The sequence below is a fragment of the Spinacia oleracea genome, chromosome 3, assembly GCF_020520425.1.
Source record: "Spinacia oleracea cultivar Varoflay chromosome 3, BTI_SOV_V1, whole genome shotgun sequence".
NCBI classification, from domain to species: domain Eukaryota; kingdom Viridiplantae; phylum Streptophyta; class Magnoliopsida; order Caryophyllales; family Amaranthaceae; genus Spinacia; species Spinacia oleracea.
Genome location: NC_079489.1, coordinates 6,528,527 through 6,550,120, shown reverse-complemented (window position 1 = coordinate 6,550,120; position 21,594 = coordinate 6,528,527). Strand labels below are relative to the sequence as shown.

The 21,594-nt window shown below is 37.7% G+C and overlaps 1 non-coding gene and 1 pseudogene across 1 annotated transcript; both read left to right on the top strand.

The window, feature by feature from the left end:
* Positions 1-852: 852 nt before the first annotated feature.
* On the top strand, positions 853-21,594 carry LOC110783177 (probable 6-phosphogluconolactonase 3, chloroplastic; annotated as a pseudogene).
* On the top strand, positions 15,346-15,417 carry TRNAE-UUC (transfer RNA glutamic acid (anticodon UUC)). Its single transcript has one exon. It is a non-coding gene; the product is annotated as a tRNA-Glu (tRNA).

Here is a 21,594-nt window from a genome sequence, read left to right as displayed (position 1 = left end):
ACATAATCTCCTTTAAATATTTGAACCATATTTAACAACATAATATAAATATACGATGCCGTAAAACAATTAGTTATCGAAGAAAGAATGTTTAAATAATAGTTTAGAGAAGGCACAAAAAGAAAATACAGTTAGAGAAGAAGTGGATAGATATCAAAAGAAACGAAGAAAATCAAAACTACAAATATACTAAAGGAGAAAAGAGTACGTAAAAAATAAGTTAAGTAGAAAGAGTAGAAAATCAAGGTAAAAAAATAAAATAAAGTTCAACTTTTCATAGTTGGGGCTCGAACCCCTGATTCTTGCCAGCAAAAGGATGGTGTTCAACCAACTAGACCACCAATATTTGCTGAATAATATACGGTTTTCATGCATATAACATATAGCTGAATTATATAGTTTGGGGCCCTTTACCTTCGGGGGCCCTGGGCGACCGCCCCTCTATTCAACCCTCAGGGTCGGGACTGTTAACCCACCTACCCCTACTCCATACAAAAAATAATTAAAAATTCAACCCCTACTCCCCCCAAACCCACCCCTTCACACATTTCCTACTAACTACATTAAAATAATACCCCATTATCAACTACTACCTATTAAATTAAATAAGTCAATTTAAATCCCTTAAACTCTGTGTCGGTCAAACCGGATCGAGTATTTCGAGACAGAAGGAGTAATATTATAGAGTAAACAAAACAGAGACTCCCGAAAATAAAATGGGTCGGTGTATTTTTGCCAAAATGACAAGTTTCAATATCAAACGTGTAAGAGGTCACAAAGTCAAAAGACCACGAGGAAATCACTCGCTTACTCAATTCGTACGACGTAAAATAGAATCACCCAATCACCCCTCTCTTCTTTAAAACACCCACTAATATTCTGTCACCAAATCATCAAAATCCAAATATCAATCTTTCAAAATCACAGACCAAAAAGTTTCAATGGCAGAAGCGAAATCTCACAATGAAACCATCAACGTTAACATCTTAGACTCTGAAGAAACAGTTGCGTCTGAATTAGCCAAATACGTCGCTAATTTGTCTGATAAGTTTGTCAAAGAAAGGGGCGCTTTTACTGTTGTTCTTTCCGGCGGATACCTCATCAACAGTCTCAGGTAATTCTTCCATTTCAAAAAAAATAAAAATAAAATTGATTCTGAAATTTTGGGAAAGTGGGAATATTTTAAAGGGATTATTTTGAAAAAAATGCAGGAAATTGTTGGAGGCACCATATTTGGATTTGTTGATTCTGAGTTTTGATGATGACAACGCAAACTTCCTAATCGTTGTTTAAGTGTGTTTTTGGAATGCTAAGTTAGGGAGTGCCTGAGTAGGACAAACTAAGCATGTGGAACAAACACTAAGCAATGCATGGAATTCCTAAAGAATCGATCAAGTCTGCATATGAAGGTTGTTCCCAAGACAGTTGTTCCCGAGACAGCAGGAACAGCTGTTCCCAAGACAGCGGGAACAGCTGTTCCTAAGACGGCTGTTCCCACGACGGCTGTTCCCACGACGGCTGTTCCCACGACGGCTGTTCCCACAACGGCTGTTCCTAAGATGGCTGTTCCCAAGACGGCTGTTCCCAAAGACGGTTGCTCCTAAAGCAGGCTGATCCTCAACGACTGATCCTAGGCAAGTTATTAAGGGTGCTCCTCATATAATATGAAGATCATCAAAGTTCCGGAGAAGGAACAATGCATGAAGCATTCAAGTGATGCTTCAAAAGGTGCCAACATAGAAGCTACAACGTATGAGTTTATGTTTAGATTTTATGTAAGTATTTTAATAACGTTTATGCATAATATGGAACAAAAGGAACACGTGTGTTTTAATATGTTTGAGAAAATAGTTTTTGTAAATAAAATAAAGTTTTATAAAGGAAAAACTTTTGGAAAATAAATAAAACGATTTTGAGAAAATCAACATTGGATTCTGATTTAGAATTCCTTGTTTTCTAAGAAAAGGTTTCTACTTGTTCCTAAAACTACTCCCACTATTTCCTCTAAAATTGAACGTGTTAAAAGTGGTTTGAAGAAGTCTCCCTGTTTCTCTCAATCAACGTGCACGTTACTGCTCCTAGTAACTGTTAGTGGCCGTTGAGGGGAACATGGGAAACTGACCAAGAAAGTTCTTCTATAAAAGGAAAAGGTTTTTCATTTCTCAAATCACAACTGACAACGCACAATATTTCTAAAGAGCTTAAGAGTTTTATCAAAAGTCAGTTTACAAAAGAGCGTGTTCCTAGAGTTTCTGTATTATTCATAAGCTTTATTGATTACTAGAAGTTTCAAATACATCGAGTTGTAATTTGGGGTACAAGGGTTGAGTGATCCTAAAGTGACTTAGAGTCAAGTCAGTAAAAGAGTGTGAAAGGAACAAGGCACTGTAATCAAAGGGGATTGCAGTGGGGAACTCGTGTTCAAGTGGAACTCGAGTTATTGAGTGTGTTGTATTCGAGCGATTACAATATATAAAAGAGTTTGAGGTTTTTGCTTCTTGATAAGGATCAAGAAGTTTCCTCAGTTTTCACAATCTTCGTATTAATTTGATAGCTGTTCCTTTAATTTCTAAATTCCGCAAAGGAACAACCTAAGTTCACGAAAACAATTCACCCCCCCTCTTGTCAAGTGTTCCTACTAGAATATCAGTTGGTATCAGAGCAGGTTCTCACAAAAACACAGGAAACCCTGTCGAGAAAAAGCTCCTGGCAAACATGAACACTTACGAGAAACTCGAAGAAGGTTATTCAACTCAGAGACCTCCAATGTTCAACGGGAAATTCTATACTTATTGGAAGAACAGGATGGAGATCTACATCAAAGCTGAGAACTATCAAGTCTGGAGAGTCATAGAAGTCGGTAACTTCGAGGTAACAAAAACCAATGCTGAAAATGAGGTAGTTCCTAAACCTATTTCTGAATTTACGAAAGAAGATTTTGAGAAATACGAAATCAATGCTTTGGCAGTTAAGATTTTGCATTGCGGCCTTGGACCTCATGAACACAATAGAGTCATGGGGTGCAAGACTGCAAAGCAAATCTGGGATCTCCTTCAAATAACTCATGAAGGAACAAATGAGGTCAAACGTTCCAAAATTGACTTACTGATGTCTAAATATGAACGCTTTGAAATGCAACCAAAAGAAACAATTCAAGAAATGTTCACTCGTTTCACTAACATCACAAATGAACTTGTCTCTCTTGGTAGAATTATTCCCTCTGATGAACAGGTTAGGAAAATTCTGAGAAGCATGCCTCAAGATGATCGATGGAGGACCAAAGTCACTGCATTGTTCGAAACCAAGGATTTCACAAAATTTAACATTGAGCAGTTGGCAGGATCCCTAATGACCCATGAATTGCATCTGGGAAAAGCTGTTCCCGAGAATTCCAAAAACCGAGGCCTGGCTCTTAAGGCTGAGGATGAAGAGGATTCGGAACCTGATGAAGAAGAAGCTGCCATGCTAGTCAGAAGGATGAGACGATTCTACAGGAACTTCAAACCTGGAAATCAGAAAGGCAGAAATTCTGGAAGAAAAATAAATGGTTCCAAATCTGATCAAGGATGCTTCAAGTGTGGTGATCCTAACCATCTAATCCGGGAATGCCCCCAGTGGGAAAATGAAAAGGGAAAAGGCAAAGGGAAGGAACAGCCTAAGGAAAGATTCAACAGATCTACCTTTTCAAAACCAAACCTCAAGAAGGCGATGATTGCAGCTTGGGGAGAAGTCTCAGACTCGGAGGATGAAGAGGAACAACCAGAGGAGGAAACTGCCAACCTGTGCCTCATGGCAAAGATCGAAGGAACAGGGAAAGATCCTTCAAATGAGGTAACCTCCAAAACTCTTCAAACTCTGTCCAAGAATAGGTTGATTGAATTACTAATAGAAACTCTAGATGATTTTAAGAAGCTTAGTATAATAAAAGAACAAAGTGATAAAGCTTTAGAACTCAGTAAAGGACATATGACCTACCTAACTAATGTCAGATCAGATATACAGGGCAAGTTCTTTGAGTTGCTTGATAGGAACACCTCGCTTAAAGACTCTTATGAAAGAGTAAAAAATGAGAATATTCTTCTTAATGTAGAACTCAGTCAATACAAGTTGTTTAATTTAAGTCTAGACCCTACTAGATCCACTGAAATAAATATGGGTGTGTTTAATGTTGATCTAGAAAGATTAAACAGTGAGCTAATCACTGTGAAAGAACAAAAGGAGAAATTGATAAAGGAACTAGCTCTAGTCAACGCTTGGAAACAATCTCCTAAAATAACACCTAAGTGGATTGAGACTGCCAAATCCAAAAGAACTGAAGGTCTGGGCTTTTACTCTAAAAACAACAGTAAGAAGAAAAACTATGTTGATCTACCCAGTGTAAAGGCTTGTTCCTTTTGCGGCAATGGTGATCACGTTGTAACTGAATGTACCAAGAAAGAGGAACAAGTTCGAAAAAATGAAAACTATGTCAAGAAAATGTGGGTTAGAAAGGCTGATCTTGTAGTTGAAAAGGAACTCGAGGAAACCCGAGTTCCTGTAACTAAGCATTAGTTTTCTTGCAGGTCCTAGTGAGGGGGAACAACTCGTGGTATCTGGATAGCGGGTGTTCCAAACACATGACAGGAGACAAATCTAAATTTCTCTCACTAGAGGCCTATGATGGAGGAACTGTGACTTTCGGGGATAACAAGAAGGGCGAAATCATTGCCATTGGAAAAGTCGGAAGGTCAAGTTCCCATTCAATTGACAACGTGTTCCTTGTAGAAGGATTGATGCATAGTCTGTTAAGCATCTCACAATTTTGTGATAAAGGAAACTCGGTAAGCTTTACTTCAGAAAATTGTCGAATTATAAACAATGACAGCAAGAAAGTTATTTTGGAAGGAACTCGAAAAGGGAACACATATACTGTGGATCTAAACAAAATTCCAAGGAACAACTTAACTTGTCTAAGTGTCATTGAAGAAGATCCCCTTTTGTGGCATAAAAGATTCGGACATGCCAGCTTTTCACTGCTTGACAAACTAAGATCAAAGGAACTAGTAAGAGGGCTACCTTCTATCAAGTTCCTTAAAGATAAAGTTTGTGAAGCCTGTGCCAAAGGAAAACATGTCAGAAGTTCTTTTAAGCCTAAAAACATAGTAAGCACAACAAAACCATTGGAACTCATCCATATGGACTTGTGCGGACCTATGAGAATACAAAGCAGAAGTGGGAAAAGATATGTCTTAGTTATAGTTGATGATTACTCACGTTTCACTTGGGTTATTTTTCTAACAAGCAAGGATGAAACCTTTGACGAGTTTGTTGCCTTTGCAAAGAAAATTCAAAGAACCACAGGTTATCAACTCATACATATAAGGTCAGATCATGGAACTGAATTTGAAAATCACAAGTTCACTGAATACTGCAAGGAACAAGGTATGGATCATAACCTCTCTGCTCCTAGGACTCCACAACAAAATGGAGTCGTTGAAAGGAAAAACAGAACCTTGGAAGACATGGCTAGAACCATGTTAATTGCTAGTTCCTTACCTAGGAACTTTTGGGCAGAAGCAGTAAATACAGCTTGTTATATTGTCAATAGAGTCATGATTAGAACCTTATTAAACAAGACTCCCTATGAGCTACTAAAAGGAACAACACCTAATATCTCTTACTTTAGAGCCTTTGGATGTAAATGCTTTGTCCATAACAATGGTAAAAGAAACCTAGGGAAATTCGATGATAGAAGTGATGAGGTTGTGTTCCTAGGATACGCCTCAAATAGTAAAGCTTACAGAGTCTATAATAAGCGATCAATGAGTGTTGAAGAGAGTGTGCACATTATTTTTGATGAAACTAACAATGTTAATGAAGTTCAGGAGCAGGAGAATTTCGATATTGGTTTAATTCGCCTTACAGATAATGATGAGGAAGATTCTCCAGCTGAACCACATAAGAAAGATCAAGGAATTCCCATAACAGAGGAACAAGCAGAAAATCAGGGTGTTCCCATGCAAGAGGAACAAGCAGAAAATCAAGGTGCTCCCATGCAAGAGGAACAAGTAGAAGAAAATCAGGGTGTTCCCATACAAGAGGAACAAGTAGAAAATCAGGGTGTTCCCATGCAAGAGGAACAAGTAGAGAATCAAGGTGTTCCTATGCAAGAGGAACAAGCAGATAATCAAGGCGTTCAAAGGACGGAAGCAACCTTGGATGTTCCCGTGGCTCAATTTCAACCTAAGCCATGGAAACATCAAAGCTCCCATCCAATGAAACTAATTGTCAGCGACATTAGAAAGGGAATTCAAACAAGGTCTCAACTCAGAAACTTTTGTGCCTTTCATGCGTTCCTTTCCACAATAGAGCCAAGAAATCACACCGAAGCTCTGGAAGATGCTGATTGGATAACAGCCATGCAAGAAGAGCTAAATGAGTTCGAAAGGAACAAGGTGTGGCACCTGGAACCCAAACCTAAGCACCAGAAAGTGATAGGACTGAAATGGGTGTTCCGGAACAAGAAAGATGAACATGCAACAATCATAAGGAACAAGGCAAGGTTAGTGGTCAAAGGCTACAATCAACAGGAAGGTATTGATTTCGAAGAAACTTTTGCTCCTGTTGCTAGATTAGAAGCTATAAGAATCTTGATTGCCTTTGCTGCTTTTATGGGTTTTAAACTGTACCAAATGGACGTCAAATGTGCTTTTTTAAATGGTTTTCTAGAAGAAGATGTCTATGTGGAACAACCTCCTGGTTTCGAAAATCCTGAATTTCCCAACCACATCTATAAGCTTGATAAAGCTCTTTATGGATTGAAGCAAGCGCCTAGATCGTGGTATGATAGATTATCCAAATTCCTTTTGCAAAATGATTTTAAACGAGGCAGAATTGACAAAACTTTATTTCTAAAATCAAAAGGAGCAGACTTGTTAGTTGTACAAATTTACGTTGATGATATATTATTTGGTGCAACTAACGAAATTTTATGCAAGGAATTTGCAAATTTAATGAGCAGCGAATTTGAAATGAGTATGATGGGGGAACTAAATTTCTTCCTCGGTTTGCAAATCAAACAAACCAAAGAAGGAATCATGATCCACCAACAGAAATACGTGAAAGAACTCCTCAAAAAGTACGAAATGGAAACTGCCAAAGTGAATCACACACCAATGGGAACAACCACAAGATTAGACGAAGATCCCAGAGGAACAAGTGTGAATCAAACAAGATACAGAGGGATGATTGGATCCCTGCTCTACCTAACTGCAAGTAGACCTGACATCTCATTCAGTGTAGGCTTGTGCGCAAGGTTCCAGTCAAACCCAAAGGAGTCTCACATGACTGCTGTAAAGAGGATTCTCAGATACCTCAAAGGAACAGACGATCTATGTTTGTTCTATCCAAGAAGTGGAACATTCGACTTAAGAGGATATGCTGATGCTGACTATGCTGGTGATCTGGTAAATCGTAAAAGCACATCAGGTATGGTTCAATTCTTAGGTCCCTGCATGGTTTCTTGGGGTTCCAAGAAACAAAACACTGTTGCTTTATCCACAGCTGAAGCTGAGTACGTAGCTGCTGCTGCATGTTGCTCTCAAATCCTTTGGATAAAGCAACAGCTAAGGGATTTTGGTATCATATATGACTGTGTTCCGATTTATTGTGATAATACTAGTGCAATATGTATTTCTAAAGATCCAGTTCACCATTCCAGGGTCAAGCACATACACATTAGACACCACTTTCTTAAGGATAATGTAGAAAAAGGTTTAATTAAGTTGGATTTTTGTCAAACAGAAAATCAAATTGCAGATATCTTGACTAAACCTTTAAGCAGAGATAAGCACGAGAAAATGAGACTGGAACTGGGAATGATCAAGCTAAGATAAGGAAGCAGGAAGATCCTCTAAAGGTATAAACTTTAATATTAAATGCCTGGCTTTAATAGATATTCATAATTTTACGTGCGAAAGCATAGCTGAAGTTTACCATCGTTAGAGATCAACCTACATAATGAAAGTGCATAATACATGATGAAATGAATGAATCAATAATACGAGATGCAAAATTAAGTTCCACAACTAGATTCACCGTTATGATATTTCCTGTATTCTCTCCTATTTTTCAGTTATCAATTTTTTTTCTTTTTTTTTCTCTTTATTTTTCCTTTCGAATTTTTTTTTTCCTTTCTCCGAATTTTTTTTTTTTTCTTTTTCCGATTTTTTTTTCTTTTTCAGATTTTTTTCCACATACATAAACCTCATAAATTTTCTTAATCCTCAAATTCTTCCTGTTCCCAATATCTAAGAAAACAATGGAAACAATCCCAATGGATCTCAACTACTCATCCCCCACACCAACAAATACACGATTATTCCCACCTCCCGGTAATTCAATAATAATTTATTCTCCACCCATCCATACCCCTTCACAAACAATGGTGAAAACCAGTAACAATACCAATCTATCAACCAAAAGAAAAGGAAACCCCAATTCTCCAATTCCCATGGAAACCTCTCCTCTCCAAACCCCTGAGAAACCACACTCACCACCAAACAGCAACCCGTTCGGAAACCTAACCACCCATATACCGACGAGGAGTCGGTTAACTCCGGCCACAAACCGGCCGATCTCCTCGCCGGCGACAACCCTCGAACACCCTAACCCGAATCCCTTCGCGGTGGTCGCACCACGCCCAAAGAAACCACGGATCTCAAAACCCGCGACCCGCGTCGCTACTTCTGGGTTCGACACCGGGTATGCCGGAAAACGGTCGGGAAAGGGGGGCAAATCCGGTACTAAGCAAAACCGGTTCGGATCTAAAGAACCCAGCAACCCACGACCCACGAACCGTCGCAAACCATATGCGATAACTGCTGCACCGGCCGATGAAGGGACGGAGGACTCGGTCTCAAGAGGAGACGAGTCAGATTCGCCGGGTGAAGATCCGGTACAGGGCGGACAAAGCGTTGGCCGACAGCAACGACCTCCGCGTCTGGTGCAGGGCCGACAAACCGCGGCTGGGAAGCGGTGTTCGACCTCCGGGTTGGTAGGCGTGGACGACAAAGAGGACAGGGGAAGTGAGTCGACTCAGGGGGAAGACACCGGCGGTCGGTCGCCGGAAGTGGTGTCCGGTGGCCGAAATCTTAGGGGGAAAATAATCTCAGTAAAGGAAGCAGATTTGGTTGAGGGATTTGCGATTAACAAGGTATGGTGTGACTCACAGTTTACTGATTTAATTGATTTATTAGAGCACCAAGATTGGATGAATTTATTCTGTGTTGTTGCAAAAAATCCTATTTTTCCTATGGCGATGTGTGAATTTAGAAATAATTTTGGGTTTGAGGACGGAGTTTGCAAAAGTGTTGTGAATGGAACAACCATATCTTTTAATGCTGAACACCTTGCAAAATTATTTCTTGCTCCTAATGAAGGATATGACCAGTATGTGAAAGGAAAATCGGATACAATTCAAATTGGGGTGATTACTAATGATATATTTGTTGAATTGATTGGAGGTGATTATAAGATAAGTTCTATTACTCATCAAGACTTGTTCCTTTCCCCAACCCAAAAACTCCTGTTTAATATTGTTAGGAGAGGCATTGTTCCTAGACTACACAAAAGAACCTTAGCCAGTTTGTATGATGCCTCCCTAATGTATTGTCTAGCCCACAAAATTCCAATCAACTTCCCTGCCCTAATGATTAAACACATGACCCACTGTATTGAAACTAACTGTAAGCTGGGTTATGGATCTTTAATGACTGAGGTGTTTAAAAGCTTTTCTGTTGATCTCAGTGAATATGTTGAAGTAAAAGTAAAGTCAGAACAAATTTTACAGCATGATTTGTTATTTTACTTAAAATTGGAGGTTGCGGACGGTAAATTAAACTGGAGAATGTCGGATAGTGATGAGGAAGAAGAAGAGTCAGGGGTAGTTAAAAAGATGAGAAAGGTGGTGAGGCAGGTAAAAGAGAAGAAGGTAGTCAAGGGTGCTTCAAAACCACCTCCGAGTGTGAGAAAGAGTACAAGAATTGCTACCAAAGGACCAACTTTAATTCGTCCTCCTGCTTATGTTGAAATTTCTGGTGATGATGAGGATGATGAGGGGGAACAAGGTGAGGAGGATATAATTATACAGGAAAAGGAACAGGCATCCAAACCTATAGATGTTGTTCCTAAGCCTAATGTAGCACTTGTTCCTCCACCCACAGCTGTTCCTCTTGGTTTTTCTGGTTTTGGTGGTTTTAGCTCATTTGTTAGCTCCTCTAATTCTTTGGGATCACAGAAGGATCCCTCGATTTCGGAACTCAAGGAGCAGGTCAGTGAACTTCAGGAAAGGGTGGCTAGAATGTTAGCTGTCCAGGAAGGTACAGATGCCAGGATCAGTGAATTGCAGTCACAGGTGGGTGCCTTAGTTTCAGTGATTAAGGAGATGGGATCCGGTCTGCATCAACTCAATGCTTAAGTGACTACGAGCTCGTCCACTATTCTACAAAAGCTTGAAAAATAAATCCTTTACCCCTAAACCTGATCCGCTATTTGATTGTTACATTGGTTTTTTATTTGTTTGGAACAATATTTTTTATTTTTTTTATTTTTTATGTGATCCTCAGTTTGGGTGAATCATCTTTTTAGACACTGTGGAACCTAAAGCTTGCATCTCTAAAAATTGGTTGAATTCTTTTGTTCTATATTAAGCTTACAATTAATTATGCATGTTGAGACTTGACTTTGAGGCTAACTTAGTTTGCCAAACGTTGATCGTGGGGCGCTATGAATATTATATTATTGCCTTGTATTTTCTCTTTTTGTTAATGCCAACAGGGGGAAAAGAATGCAAACTTTGTTTTAACTTGATCTTACCTATCTCCATGTCCCTCATTACCTCACTTCTCGCTGCTGTAAGTTTTTGTCTTAAGGTTTCAATTTGTTTTTCTTTTATTTTTTTTTTATTTTTTTTTTTCTTTCGTAAATTTTTTCATTTCCATTTTTGAGTTTTAAAAAACTTGTTTAGGATTGCAAATAAGTTCGATTTTTTTTGGTAAAAGTTTGCTTATGTTGTCATCACCAAAAAGGGGGAATATTGTTGATTCTGAGTTTTGATGATGACAACGCAAACTTCCTAATCGTTGTTTAAGTGTGTTTTTGGAATGCTAAGTTAGGGGGTGCCTGAGTAGGACAAACTAAGCATGTGGAACAAACACTAAGCAATGCATGGAATTCCTAAAGAATCGATCAAGTCTGCATATGAAGGTTGTTCCCAAGACAGTTGTTCCCGAGACAGCAGGAACAGCTGTTCCCAAGACAGCGGGAACAGCTGTTCCCAAGACAGCGGGAACAGCTGTTCCTAAGACGGCTGTTCCCACGACGGCTGTTCCCACGACGGCTGTTCCCACGACGGCTGTTCCCACGACGGCTGTTCCCACAACGGCTGTTCCTAAGATGGCTGTTCCCAAGACGGCTGTTCCCAAAGACGGTTGCTCCTAAAGCAGGCTGATCCTCAACGACTGATCCTAGGCAAGTTATTAAGGGTGCTCCTCATATAATATGAAGATCATCAAAGTTCCGGAGAAGGAACAATGCATGAAGCATTCAAGTGATGCTTCAAAAGGTGCCAACATAGAAGCTACAACATATGAGTTTATGTTTAGATTTTATGTAAGTATTTTAATAACGTTTATGCATAATATGGAACAAAAGGAACACGTGTGTTTTAATATGTTTGAGAAAATAGTTTTTGTAAATAAAATAAAGTTTTATAAAGGAAAAACTTTTGGAAAATAAATAAAACGATTTTGAGAAAATCAACATTGGATTCTGATTTAGAATTCCTTGTTTTCTAAGAAAAGGTTTCTACTTGTTCCTAAAACTACTCCCACTATTTCCTCTAAAATTGAACGTGTTAAAAGTGGTTTGAAGAAGTCTCCCTGTTTCTCTCAATCAACGTGCACGTTACTGCTCCTAGTAACTGTTAGTGGCCGTTGAGGGGAACATGGGAAACTGACCAAGAAAGTTCTTCTATAAAAGGAAAAGGTTTTTCATTTCTCAAATCACAACTGACAACGCACAATATTTCTAAAGAGCTTAAGAGTTTTATCAAAAGTCAGTTTACAAAAGAGCGTGTTCCTAGAGTTTCTGTATTATTCATAAGCTTTATTGATTACTAGAAGTTTCAAATACATCGAGTTGTAATTTGGGGTACAAGGGTTGAGTGATCCTAAAGTGACTTAGAGTCAAGTCAGTAAAAGAGTGTGAAAGGAACAAGGCACTGTAATCAAAGGGGATTGCAGTGGGGAACTCGTGTTCAAGTGGAACTCGAGTTATTGAGTGTGTTGTATTCGAGCGATTACAATATATAAAAGAGTTTGAGGTTTTTGCTTCTTGATAAGGATCAAGAAGTTTCCTCAGTTTTCACAATCTTCGTATTAATTTGATAGCTGTTCCTTTAATTTCTAAATTCCGCAAAGGAACAACCTAAGTTCACGAAAACAATTCACCCCCCCTCTTGTCAAGTGTTCCTACTAGAATATCAGGATTCAATTGATTGGTCAAAATGGCATGTGTTCTGGGTTGATGAAAGGGTTGTTCCTAGAGATCATCCTGACAGTAACTATAAGCTTGCCTTTGATGGTTTTATGTCTAAGGTATTAAATTTTCTAATTTTATTAATCCGCCTTTTTATTTTTATTTGTTGTTTTGTTGAGTGTCTTTCTTAGGAGGTTGAGCTATAGCAATATCAAACAGCCTCTATTGGTACAAATTTAGTGGGTTATTGGTGTCCCAACATACTAGAAATCAATATCAATTGAGGTTGTATGCGTCCATTTTGGACGCATTATTGTCCAAGACTTCCTCATTTCGTAGTTTCATGAGTTTAGGTAGATAATATGTATATTTATGATTAGACCTGGTTATTAGGCGGGTCGGGTCAGGATTGGTGCGGGTCAGTAGTGATTTGGGTAGTGAAAGGGTCAGTTTTAGCGGGTTAATAGTAGGCGGATCAACAACGCGCGATAGTGGGCGGGTCATAAACGAACAAGAAAAAATGAAAAAGAAAAGAGCGTTTGTATAGGAATACAATTAGCTATCCATATAATTTTTTTATACGGTAACTAATTTACTTTTCAAAATTATTGTGTTATAAGTTTGGCCCTATATTGACCTTGTCTAATAATGAACTTGTCCAATAAGAACCCTATTAACTTGACCCAAACTCTATCCAGTTGGCTACTCTGTCCAATAACCAGGTCTATTAATGATGTCATTGTTCTCACTTGTTGTTGTTGTTGTTGTTGTGTACACGACATCGGTCCTTTTGTTGATTAATAATTTGGATTTTCTTTGCAAAATGTTTGGTTGACCGTGAGGGTGATTCGGCCTCCTTTGTAAGGGAGCCGAGTAAATTAATGAGAGGGTCGCCAATTTTCACGATTGATGTGTTCTTTTTATCTTAACTTGTTATCCATCATGTTGCAATACCAATCAAGCTATTTACAATCAATTGGTTGGTTCATGTTGATCAGTCTTTCACGAGTTTAGATACATACTCTGTATAGTTTATGATTTCATTGTCCCTTTTCGATTCAATCAAACAATTCAAATTTTACTCGCAAAATGTTTGGTTGACTCTGACAATATGAGGGTCACAAACTTTACCTGCTGTTAAATTTTTATCCATCATGTTACAATGCCAATCAAGCTACGAAGTATCTACAAGCAATTATGGAGTAGTTGGTTTATGTGAGCAATATAGGAATAATTTGGGATCATTGTTTCGGAGTTACTTTTCTTTTTTTCTTGAAGGACTTTGTTTCGGAGTTTTTGACAATGGAACATCACAATCTGTATATACAGAACATACATACAGTTATTGCGGGAAATGATTTTGGCACACCCATTGTGAGACACAGTTTTGCGTGCTCCACTCAGAAGGCAGTGTGCCTCAATCAATATAAGATGTGTCAAAATCAGTTTTCAGTTGTTATTAGTGACTTATCACTACTCCTCTAACTCAACAAGACAACAACTGTAACAAAAAATCAAATGGACAATCACAATGATTTGAAGCTGGGTACGTTTTTAGTTCTTAGACATCTTACATTGGAGTAGTTCAAATTCGTTTTAGTGATTGGTACATTCATATTATCATGTGGCTATGTATCATACATTCAATCATACCCTGATTTTTTGCAGGTACCAATCCTAATTGGGCAAGTTTACGCCATTAACGACTCCCTCTCCCCAGAAGGAGCAGCAGAAGATTACGAAACACGTATAAGAAAACTCGTCCAAAACAACGTGATATCAACATCAACATCAAAATGTACATGTTTCCCGAAATTCGACCTTATGCTTCTAGGAATGGGTCCAGACGGACATGTTGCGTCTTTGTTTCCCGGTCACCCTCTTGTTAAGGAGAATAAGAAATGGGTTACTTTCATTACAGACTCACCAAAACCACCACCAGAACGAATCACTTTCACCTTTCCCGTTATCAATTCTTCCGCGTACATTGCTCTTGTGGTTTGCGGGACTGGTGAGGTCAATGCGGTTAAGAAGGTGCTCGGCGACAAGAGTACTACTGATGTTCTGCCTGCTCAGATGGTTTCCCCTGAAGTGGAGATGAGTTGGTTTTTAGATAAAGAAGCTGCCTCTTTGTTGTAGATCATGTATGAATAACTCCTATTGTGAGGATTTGTGTGCCTTTAATTATTGTATGGTTGTAAAATGAGCTATATATGAGCATCATCACTAGAGAATTGAATAAACTTGATGTGTCTGCATACTGGCATGAGGGCCAATGAGGGTTATTAGCAACTAATGTTTGATGTATAATTTAATTTCAGACTTTCAGGTGATAAGTTATCATGACGTATGATTGTATGCTGTGGCGGATCTTGAATAATTTTACATTTTTATGGATGGGCAGTAGAGTAATTAAGCATGTCTGTATGAATGTTTGCAACTATACTCAAATTTTAGGGAAGGTTGAAACTAAAACTACACTACGTTACGTAAATTTCTATCCGGGAGAGTCAAGCCTCACTCGGGCCATATAGAAGATACTCCATTGACTGTATGAGTATTACTAAGTTGGATTATGCTTGTGTGAACCTGGTCCATAATAATATTAGTGTGATTCGCAATAATTTTATACTCCGTATTGATTATGAAAATTAATCGTATATGTATCATGTAAAATTTTATACTCCATATTGATTATAAAAAATATTCTCAATATAAAATCAAAGACATTATACATTTTCCTAGCTGATTTGGATTACATGCATTAACATATCTTATTATATTACTTCAATTGTTATAGGTACCATTAAAAGATGATAAGCATCAAATTCCGATGTCGTCCAGCGGTTAGGATATCTGGCTTTCACCCAGGAGACCCGGGTTCGATTCCCGGCATCGGAATCTAACTTTTTTACTTCACTTGTCCATCTACTTTTTTAATAAACACTAATTACTTTTTACTTTACCTAATCCATCTACTCCCTCTGTTTCTTTTTGTTTGTTACGTTTGGACTTTTACACGTTTATTAACGTATAATAAAAATTCTTTTTTATTTATTAAAAAATATAAAATTTCAATCTACTAATCATTACAACGAACCAATAAGATTGTTTTATTTATCAAAATTAACCAATAATGGAGAAGTACACAGATTGCTAACTTAACATACTTGAGAAATTGTAAAGAAATTTAATGAGTTGAAAAATAGGACCAATTAAAATTAAAAGTTGGCACAAAAAATGACAGTATAATAAATTTATAAAAGGAAAGATTCTCCCACGTAACAAACATTATGAAACATCTTAATAGGAATACGTAACAAACAAAATGAAACGAAGGGAGTACTTTTTTTAATCAACACTAATTACTTTTTACTTAACCTGCCCATCTACTTTTTATAAACACTAATTACTTTTTACTTAACCTATCCATTTACTTTTTTAATCAACACTAATTACTCAAGGCGTGTTTATTAAACAAGCTTTACTCGAACGCCATTATGTTCAAGTGTTCGACTCGTATACTTCGTATTTAATAAAACAATGTGAAACTATATGTTTCCCTAGAAATATGATAATTAATTAGGATATACGGAGTACTATTCTTTATTATCGTAAAGTCTAATTAATTATTTTTACGGGGTACCTACTTAAGGTTCTCTTTTATCTTCGTAAAAAGAAGTTAAAGCTCGTTTAAATCTCGTTCGATTTAAATATCGAACTCGAATGCAAACGAGCCAGTTCAAACCAAGCCCGAACAAGTATTTTCTAAATGAGTTTGCAACTCCAACAAAAACAATAGTCGAACGACTCGAACTGCGTCGTTTTCATGCGGAGTAGTTGCGTACAATAGTCGAGTAGTCAACAGACACAAAGTTAGGTTCGGAAAATGGCATCTTCCTCATTCCACACACTACTCTCCCACTCAACAACGACAACAACCCCAAACAAGTTCTTCTCACGAACTAATAATCAATTCCTCAAAACCCCACAAATTTCTTTCACTAAATCTTCAAACTTTACTCTCAGATTACCTCCTACAAGTCCAAAGAAATTTCCCAATTCCTTAAAATTTACAGCAAAAGCTACAATGGCGAAATCTCCCAATGTGAACATCTTCGATTCTGAAGAACAAGTTGCGATTGAATTGGCAAAGTTCACGGCCAATTTATCAGAGAAATTTATCAAAGAAAGAGGCGCTTTTACTGTTGTCGTTTCTGGGGGGTCTCTCATCAAGTCTCTCAGGTAGATGCTTTGACTTTTTATGGGTTTTGATTTTGATTTTTGTGTTTATATGGTGATGTTTAGTTTGATGGGTTTTTTTTTTTTTTTTTTTTTTGGGATATAGGAAATTGGTTGAGGCACCATACGTGGATTCAATTGGTTGGTCAAGATGGCATATGTTTTGGGTTGATGAGAGGGTTGTTCCTAAGGATCACCCAGATAGCAACTACAAGCTTGCCTTTGATGGTTTCTTGTCAAAGGTATGTTTTTTATTTTGATTATTTTGATCAATGTTTATATTAATTGAATGATTGTGATGTATGTTTTGTTTGATTATTGTGAGTATTGTATTGTTGATTAGAACAACTTAGCTGAATGATTGAGCATTGCAAATATTTGCCAGTTCATGTCAAAAGTCTGAGCTTTATGTGCTGATTTCCCAGTGCTGCTGCTGTAATTAGAATCAATCGTTATGATTTTTCGCCATGGATAATAAGGTTTTTAGATTGCTGAGATACGGGGAGAGGAGGAGAACAAAGAAGTTGTAGGGGGAGATAGAAATGGAATTCTAACCGATGGCGATGTAAAAGAATGATTAAGCTAAGTGTCCTATCAAATCTACTTGCTTATATACAGAATTTAACTTAACAGTTGTCTCGAAACTAAGTTAAAGTTAGAGGTTTACACTTCACATAGTATTAAAGCACCTTTTCGACCCAAGTTATTCACAATGGATTGAACGAGGAAAAACCATGAGAAATATGCTGATATGTGCATGCCAACTTGGCTGTCTCTTGTGGAGTCGAGGAGTCAAAGTCGAATGAGAAGCTGAATTAGCACATACGGACTAATCTGACAAAGCCATGGTTAACTAAGGTAGAGGTCATATTTTTGTCGCATAATTTTTTTGAGGGGCTATTCTGAAGTTCAATCAACTACTGGTTATCAATTATCATGTTCTTATCTTTGATGGTAAGGAGTGCTTCATATTTTTGTCCAGCTGAAATTTGTTGTTCCTCTCTCGAGACCTTCAAATTTATGGTCGCATACTGCACAAACAAAAGCCTATTGCTATTTGCTACAACGTTTCCTCCTTCAGTTTTTGTTTTTGCCTTTGCTAGAGGCCTAGACATACTTGTGACTTGTATACTCTTAGGCTCTTAGCTGTATTGAGTATTGGAGTGCACTTAGGTGCATTACTTTTGTATAAGATGAATTGAATGAATTCAACGTCTTCGCGACAAATGTTTGGTAGATGATAACACTTTGATCCTTTCATCATCCCTCAAACTTCCTTACTCTTATCGCTTACGAGTCATGATATTTCTCGTACCATTGAATTCTTAGGCATATACTACCTCCGTTTCACAATACATGCAACATTTCTTTTTTACGTGTTCCAACACGCTTCTTTGAAGTTTGGACATTAATATCTCTAATTGCGTATAAGTAAAACATTATAAAAAGTTGATATTTGGAATCCTCTTATTGATACGACTTTAACAAGATCTCACTTGACTATGTTTTTTCTTACATAATGGTGAAAGAAAGATTGTCAAAGTTTGTTGATAAATAATGCCCAAATGAGAAATGTTGCATGTATTGTGAAACGGAGGTAGTACTAAAGTAACCGTTGAGGTTTCTCCTGAATTCTATTTGTATTGGTTGAGGTTATCCCAATTGACTTTTTCTTTGCTATTAGATCGTTGATCATGTACTAAAGTGAGAAGGATTAAGCTTGTTTTACATTAATTCTGAGATGTAGTGTAACTAAAGTTTGTTCAAGAGGACTGCTGACTTTCCTAAGGGCGCAAGGCCAGGATATGAAGTCGCTAAAGCAATTTTAGCAAAGACAAAACTAAGAAGCTGTTTCCTTTTTTTTCCCCCCTAAGTGGAGCACCAATCAGTCGCTCCTCGCTGGAATGAGGGTAGAACCGTTACTTCTGTCACGCTTGTTCCTAAAGTTCCTAACCAAGGAGCTTATTTGAAACTTTCTAGTTTGATGAATTATAGCCTCACCAATGCCAATTCCTTACCATAGTAACTTTAACCATCTGGTGACACTGGCAAGTTATCTTGTGCCAGAGAGAATTTGCTTTGATATGGCTCGTCATCACACAAGTTGTACACCTTAGAAAGCTAGGATTATGAACAGAGAGTGAGATCACAAAAACTTGATTGTCAACAGCTTGCCTTTGAAAAGTGATTGTGGATCTAACTTATTCCACTAATGAAGGCAAAACCAAATAAGTTGAGAACGCTGGAGTTTTAGTGCTGCCATCAGAATATATTACATGATTCTATATTCTTTCCTAGGTAGTAATTTTGACCTTGGTTTTGTTATCAACTATAAAGGGTACAACCTTGGTTAACAGACCAACACTTGCAGCCTGATGAACCATATACTTACTCTGAATATGTTTACCATCAATATTCCCCTGCTCCTTCCTCCTCTTTCCCTACTCCCATTCATGCACAAAATCCATTTTAAAGCAACACCAGGTGAGCAATCAAAAGGCACCAACTTAGTTTCTCAACTCGATAGTAGATTTTTTAGAAATTTAGAATCTAAGCAGCTAAAATTTTGATTTCGTAACCGAAGAAGAGAGGGAAGGTAGGAGAGAGGTTGCAGATACCAAGCAGCATCTGACGGTTGGAATTGAATAGGCATTGATTGGTTGCCACTCTATTTCACGGTGGTTTAACATATTTACTGCTTGCTACCTGGAATTCTTTCATTTCTCGTTCTTACAAGTTGTCCAGAATTCAAATATACTAATTTATTTTTAAAAAATCAATCAGATTCTCTTTCTACTTTAGTTCCCTCTGAAAATAGGATAATCATGCAGTTCTTTGCTCTTGATCTGACAATTCTGGCAGAACCTATTTCTAGGTTGTGTTTTTGAAGAAGGGTTAGTGGCAATGGCCAGTGTGATGCATGTCAAGAGCTTCGTTGCTTAAATTTATTTCTTGTGAATTCTTGAGGGAGTGGTGTGATGAGGTGAGTGATGAGGCAAGTTGGAAAAAAAAGGAGCATTGGTGAGGTATAAGAATTAAAGAGGGAGCAGGGGAAGAGGAGGAAAGAGCAGAAGAACATTAATGGGAAATCAGAAATAAAAAGGGAAAAAAGAAACAGAAACAGGCAGTCACACACTTGTTCCATTTACTCAAATCCGATGAAAATTTAGGCTCCCTCCGGCATCTGTCCCGAAATGTTTTCCCCATATACCTTTTTGAGATGTCCCTAAAGATTTGCTCCATTTCTCTATGATAAGTAATTTCTCTCTACTTTTCTTTATGTCAACCCCAATGGGGCAAACAATGAGGGACTCAGGAGTACCTTAATGTAGTCTTTTTATACTACCTTTTTTATTGGTTTTGGGAGGAACATATTGACATCTTAAGCAAGTTCAGATAGATGGTAGTTTGGCCTTGTTTAGCGATCTTGTTGTATACGAGGGGAAAGGCAACGTATATGAATTTTCCATGGAAATTTTCCAATGAGGTATGAATATGTTAACAAAACTGAACTCACAATTAATCAATCACAATTCATAAAATATAGATGGTAGTTTGGGAGGAAAATATCGACATCTTAAGCAAGTTCAGATAGATGTTGTGTATAGCTACCTTGTTGTATATGAGGGGAAAGGCAAGTAGGCAATATAAATGGATCTTCCATGAAATTTTTACAGTTAGGAAGGAATATATCAGTAAGAATGAACTCAGAATAATCAATCATAAAAGATGATTAAAGACATGTGCCGAGAGCCCGAGGCTACCAATTTGTTGCAGAGCCAAGAGAAGAAAATTATGATTGAACCTTATAAAACTGATTATGATACATTTTCTTCCTTTTTTTTTCCTTCTTGATTTGACATAAACTTCCAGACACAGTAATTACTGATGATTTTAATTTATAAATAAACTCCTAGTAGTGATGCCTTGCTAGAGAAATCATGAACACATAAAGAAAAGGACCGGGTTTTGAAATATGATTGACAAAAGTGTAATCTTTCTTTCTTTCTTTCTGTTTTTTCAGGTAGCTATCCCCCCTGAGAATGTACATGCCATCAGTGACACACTCTCAGCTGAAGTTGCAGCTGATGACTACGAAGTTACTCTCAATAAACTGGTACAGACAAATATACTAGCAACATCGCCGACAACCAGTTTTCCTAAATTTGACGTGATGCTACTCGGTATGGGTCCAGATGGACACGTGGCATCTTTATTCCCAGGTCACCCTCTTCTCAAGGAGAATCAGAGATGGGTTACCTTCATCAACGACTCCCCAAAACCACCACCAAAGAGAATCACTTTCACCTTCCCTGTAATCAATTCCTCAGCTAACATCGCACTTGTAGTCTGCGGGAGTGGAAAAGCTTCTGTAGTGAAGACTGCACTGAGTGGAGATCAGAGTTCTGATATGTTGTTGCCTGTTCAAATGGTTTCACCTCAAGAAGGAGACCTGAAATGGTTTCTAGACAAGGAAGCTTCTGGAATGTTGTAAATCTCGGCGTGTCTTTAGCTATGTCAGTAAGTAAATGCCTGCATTCTTGAGGCCTTGTTTGTTTATGAGAGAAACTTAGTTTTGCAGAATAAAATGGTGAATGTGCAATGAGGCTTGTATTAGATATGTTGCTGTAGGATTTCTTGACACTGCTGTCCTGTATTAGTGTACTACTCCCTATCATAATCGGGAGAAATAAAAACGTTTTTTTTAAAAAAAAGATTTGGAAGGGCAAGATTGTTCTCCGTCTTAGGGTGAGTTTATCCCCATATTCAACCAAAAAGTTTAGTCACTCTGTTATATCAGATTTTCACTAATATTTATCTATTTTATTCTCCGGA